This window comes from Pelodiscus sinensis, chromosome 9 (assembly GCF_052426305.1).
Source record: "Pelodiscus sinensis isolate ZL-2025 chromosome 9, ASM5242630v1, whole genome shotgun sequence".
Lineage (NCBI taxonomy): Eukaryota > Metazoa > Chordata > Testudines > Trionychidae > Pelodiscus > Pelodiscus sinensis.
This window is the reverse complement of record NC_143060.1, coordinates 43,202,087-43,208,197: the sequence shown is the minus strand read 5'-3', so window position 1 is coordinate 43,208,197 and position 6,111 is coordinate 43,202,087.

Here is a 6,111-nt window from a genome sequence, read left to right as displayed (position 1 = left end):
CCTGGCTCTAAACTAAGACAGTTTGGAAAACTAACTCACTGACTTTATGGGGCCATAAAAAGGAGTTCTATGCTGTCAGCAATAGGGAGAAATAGCCCTCTATCAACCATCAATTCAAATGGATCCATAAAAAAAATCATAAGCACCAATCAGTCTGCCCATCACTGATCAAACTGAGAAAGAAATCTGTAATTCAAGAAGCTCACAATCTATCAAAGAAAACTGTTCCCAAAACATTTTCATATTTAAACTAAAAATACTCACAAGACCCAGGTTTTCAGAAAATTAGTATAAATATTGGTATGAATACGAACCAATACGTAGCCGTGAAAGTAATTTAAAACTTCTAACAGTTACTGTCCTATCTCAACACTGGTCCCTGCCATCTCTTTAAATAGGTCCCTGCTGGCTTTTGTCTGAGCTGAGCACCAGGGCGCACCACTTACTTTCTCTTCTGCCAATATGGATCTCAGTAGCAAAGTCATTTTGAATTAACTTGCCCGAAAGACTGACCAAGAAAGGGGTATATTTTCCTCATACACCTGAAGAGTGTCTTGTCTGGGTTGCTCCACCCCATAATTGCCATCATCCCCAGGCCAGTAACAGCCCCTGTTGGCAGGGCCATAGGGCCCAGTGGCCAAGTCAGTAGTCCAGGTGTAGTGTCCCCCTTGGGGGCTAATAGGGTGGAGTAAGAGGGCCTGGGCCCTCCCTCTCCACCAAGTTCTAGCCAAGGGCCCCATCCCACCACTAGCTCAGTGGGAAGTCTGGCCAAAACACAGAGCTCTTGGGGATTCCAGTTCCCCATTCTGGGCTACTTCCTACCCTGTCCAGGATTGCTGGTGTATTCCCCACCTGAGTCCTCCGAGCTGGGCCCTTCCCTGACTGGTCTCTGCCGTGGTGTTCATCTGCCGTGGTGTTCATCCTCCTCTAGGCTGGAAATCTCCCTGGCTGGTCTCGCTGGCTGGCCTCTGCCAGCTCCTGCTTTAGAGCTCTCTCAGAAGCTCCTTCCCCTGCAGTGGTCAGCCCTGACTGAGCTGCTGCCCTAGCTTTTATACTCCAATTGGAGCATGTCCAGCAGGGTTGTGTGGGTAGGGCTTTCCCAGCCATATAAGCCTGCTTCACTCTTGACAGCCTAGTGCGGGGTTGGTATATCCTGTCACAGCATATAAGAGAGATGTATAGCATATGAACAGACTTGTCAGATGCATAGATCAACATATTTTGTTGTGAAAGTGTCAACATGGTTTTTGTAAAAGGAAATCATGCCTCACCAATCTAATGGAATTCTTTGAGAGGGTCAACAGGCATGTGGACAAAGGGGATCCTGTGGATATCATGCACGTAGATTTTCAGAAAGCATTTGTCAAGGTCCCTCACTAAAGTTCTCTTAAGCAAGGTAAGCTGTCATTGCTAAGAGGGAAGGTCCTTTCCTGGATTGGTACAAGCTAAAAGATAGGAAACAAAAGATAGGAATAAATGATCAGTTTTCAGAATGGAAAGAAGAAACTAGTAGTGTTCCCTAGAAGAGTCTGTACTGAGATCAATCCCATTCAGCATATTCATAAGAGATTTGGAGAAAGAGGTAATCAGTGATATTGCAATCAGGATAGAATAAGGACATTTTGTTCAAACTATGAGGTACAAGTTGATAAAATCTGGAATGTACCAGTACGTCTACTCTGCGGAGAAATCAAAGCTGCTACAGTTGCTTTCCCAGGGTTCGAATGAGTGGGTCTAGTTAAGATAGCTAATTCAAACTGAGGGGGGCACTTTGGTGATGCTGGTAGTCCTGCTTCCACCAGTAGAAAACGTGTTCTCCCTTTGACTTCCTGCAGTGTGGACTGCGCCAAAAGTTGAGTTAAGGTACTTAGACTTCAGCTACGCAGTTAATGTAGCTGAACATGTGTATCTTAATTTGACCTTGTCCCAGAGTGTAGACATACCTAAGTAGGTGATTTGTCTGTATCCATGTATAAATAGGGGAAGTCGTGGGGGGCAGGGGAGGGTGGGGGCAGAAATCTGTGTTTTGGCCTAGGGAATCATGTTATGTTGATTGAGCTGATACCATATAATGGGCATAAATGTGTTAATGTACCTCTAGCTTCCCTGGGGCTCTAGGACTATGTTTTGTTGACAATGAACCTTGTTGAGCACCCTCACTACTGAACTCATCTTGTGGTCTTTCTTTACCAGCATTGAACTCTAATGACTAAGCAAGTTGCACTCACTGCTGGTGCAGCAAACCCTGGCACTCCAGGAACAACAGCAGTGCCCTCGATGCTCTCTGGAATCACTTAGTGCTTCTGGATTTGAAGCCCTGCTTTCCCGGAGTCTGTGCATTTCAAACCTTGAGTTCAGGTGTCTTTGTCATCTTTTAAAAGGACAGTTTATGATGTCAGAGTATACAGCGAAAACGAGTTTTGAACCAACTCTGCTTCATTTCAGAGTATAAGAAATTGCTTAGTGTAGATAAGAAAGATTGAACAGTCTATGCTTCTAAAAGTTATTTAGTATAATTAAGATTCAGTATGACATTTCCCACCACTGCAGGTGGCGTGTGTTATTTTACATGTGCCCATGAAGAATGAGTGGGCTAGCAGGGGAAAGAAAAATCCTTGAACCCCTTTAAGTATTGTCCTGTGTTCTTTTTTCCACTTCTTTGCTGCTGGATTGTCTGTCTCTTCATGGGTGTGTGGAGATGAGTTTCCTTAGCTGGATAAAAGGATATAATGGATGCGCATTTGCTGCCACACTCCTTCCCTCCCTCCCCTCAAGAAAGGGCTTATAAGCTCTTTCCCCTGTTCAGGGCACCACTCTTCGCCAGAGAACTACAGCTCCCTATCCTTCCCTGATGTTTTGCATAAGACCTGGTTTTCACGCGTTGTCTGGACATCACACTGGTAAGTATTTTGTGCCTGGGAAGGAATTTTTCTCCCCCTCACAGACATACTGCCTTTTGTGGCAGATTTTTGCCATGCTCTCAGCAGCCTGGAGACCCAGTGGGTCAGTTGCATTGTAAAATGCATTTGGTTGCAACTTGACTGGTGTCTACTACAGATATTTAATAGATGTCTGGCTACCTGCTAAAACAAAATTGGAAGTGGATTAGGAATGGGTTTCTCTTGAAAAATTTGGGGAATGAAACTGAGACTCATAATGTCTTCTACACTGAGAACTGTGCCCCTCAATCTCCATATGAAGGAAAGGCAACGGGTTACACCAAGGGTGCTAGGAGTCTGTTAAATGATTGAAGGGAGGCAGCTCTCCTCTAGGTGGCATAGATCATGGAATGAGATTGACATGCTGTCAAGGCTGTTCCCCATTCTGGCATGATGAATTCAGGAGTTGGGGGCCCGCAGAAGCACTCCAAAATCTTGCCCCCACAAAATCCTAATACCCAAGAAAAATCAGGGACGGGATCACTTGGCAAATCCCTTCCCTAAAGTAAAATCTCCCTCCTGCACCAACCTCTGTTTTACTTGGAGTTGGGAAAAACAGAGGGTATCCACAGACAACAATGGACTTGTAACTAGGCACTGAGTCCTAAGGACACAGCAATCAACCAATACTGGTTAATTAGAAAAAAAACCAACAACTTTTATTATCGAAACAAACCTACAGTTGCAAGCATAGTAAATTGGCAACATGGAAGGAGCCAGCATTTGATATAGATACTCAGGGAAAAAACCCTGGGTTGTAAGGCTTAGTTACAAAAGAGAGAGAGAAAAAAAAGCATTTAGCAAGCTCAGACTTTATTTCCAAATCCCTAAACAAGGAAAACAATAAACCCTGACAGACTATCTAAACTTTTCTCTACTTACACATTTTAAGAAGTCTGTTCTTGGAGAGAGAAGTGTCTCCTATCTCCCTTAATAGCTGGGAGAAACTGCTCTGAATCTCAAACAAAGAAGAGAGAGAGAAAAAGCCCTCTTCCCGAGTTTGAAATTCCTACCTGCATTGTTATTGGCGGACCAGCCGATACCTTCCTAAGCACCTGAGTTAACCTCTTAGTGGCCAGGTGCTGGTCAGCACTCCTGACTTTTACACATACACTGGATGAGTTATTGTAGGATAGTTCCCAGATGTGATAAGTTAACGACATCGAGGCCTAGTTAAACCACATTGTTGTGTCTTGTCTTTCTTCCTTCAGTCTCTGAGGCAAAGCTGTTCCTCTTTAGCAAACTGTGCCAGATGCCACATCCCATTGTTTTATCCCTTAGCTGGTATTGGTTTTGGCACATGAAAAGCTGGAGTCTGAGGGGATTGCTTGTGTGACTTCTTGCTGGCCATTGCGGCAAACAGAAGTTCTCTTTGTGACTGGTTTGCTGTACTTTATAGGGGAGGGCCTTCTGTATTGGGTTTCAAGTAGCCCTATTTCTGATCAATTTGCCCTGATTTGACCCTTCAACAATGCCTTCAGAACACGTTATATTACTATGCCCAAATTCCTTTCACTTTCAAATTTCCCCAAATGAATAGGATTTGGGTGCCTGATTCCCTTAGCCTCCTTTGAAAAAATCTCACCCTTATAGAATTAAATAAATTTGGTTCAGCATGTGAATTTTTATTTTTATTTAATTTTGTTAATACATCATATGTTTTTAGAAAAGGAATTTGATTCAGATATTGTCTATTATCAATATTTCTCTCTAAGCTTCTTCTGGTACCAATGAAAGAAGAAAATATTATTGTTTTAGGTCAGTTGAATGATAAAGTTTAGCTTATTATTTGTTCATTGTACAGGTATTACTATAGCACCTAGGAGCACTTGTGCTACAGAGGACAAAAGCATAGTCACAGAACTGGATCTGAGTCCAAAGTAGGTGATAATTTGATTTTGGGATTTGAGGTCTCACCCATTCATGGAAATAGGTAGCACCTACAGAGCCCAGAGTTCAACTTCTATAAAGTACTCATGGTCTTTAGGATCTAGTGAACCATTTAGCCATCTGTCTCTAACAAAGCCATGTCACTGGTCAGATTTTCTGTGGCTAATAGATCTTAGTTGTCCAGTACAAATGATATTTTGTGTCAAAGTTTTTAGCTTCAGAGTGGCAGAAGAAAACAAATAACACTCAATTACAACTTGCCATCAGTTATACAGGGTAAAATTGAAAACTTCTGATTTAAATTTTGAATGGGGGAAATAAGTGTACTCATGTGTGTGCAATTTTATAGGATCAGGATTTAAATTTGTAGGGGATGGCGAAAAACAAGTGGCTACAACGTGTTTAACTATTCATTAACAAGGTGGAGTTTGGCTAAACTGGAAAAAATTGTGTTTAATTAATTGCAATGTTAAAGCAGAATTTGGCAAGTAGACATTTGCAAATGCAACCTGCTGGTACAAACAGAAAAGGATCATTAATTTATAAATTGTTCTTCTAACTGCAGAGTGAAAAATGAATGGCCAGAATTATACACAAATATCAAAACATTCATTAAAATGTATGATCACAAATTGAGTCATATGGATTAACTCAAACGGATTAAGTTTGCTAGGAATAAACATCATTACTGTTGCATGAAGTGCATAAAATAAGTTCATGCATACATACATGTGCCTTCAAAGTCAGTATCTAACAATCATCATGAAGTTCAGTGTGAAGTACAGTAAAACAGGGTATTCTGAAAAGTAACCCCTTTGGGGTATTCTAAAAATTACAAGCATACTCTGTAGAAAAAACAAGAAATCAAGACAATCTGTCACCCGAGGCAGAGCATCTGTGTGAGCATCAGCCCAGTCTTAATAAGGGTCTCACAGTGCCAAATCAGGAATGTAACCAGAGGCTGCTCTAGGCATAGGCAGCTGCCTAGGTGGCACAGCTGCCTATGACAGCAGATTCTCAGCAAGACGGAGTGTGATCTACCTTGAACTTGCCTGCTGTGGATTAACTGTCCTTGCACGCCCCAATGCACATTAATAAGTTGAAATTGAATTCGATCCAAGTGCATTAACAGGGAAATCGGTTTACAGAGGAGCATGCTGACATATTTGCTGTTATCACCCCAAAAGAGGAAGAGACCCAGAACTAGGAGGGATGAACAGGTAGGCACAGGAGGTGGCTCCTTTATGCTATGGATATACCCTTCAAAATGTGAATGCCATGT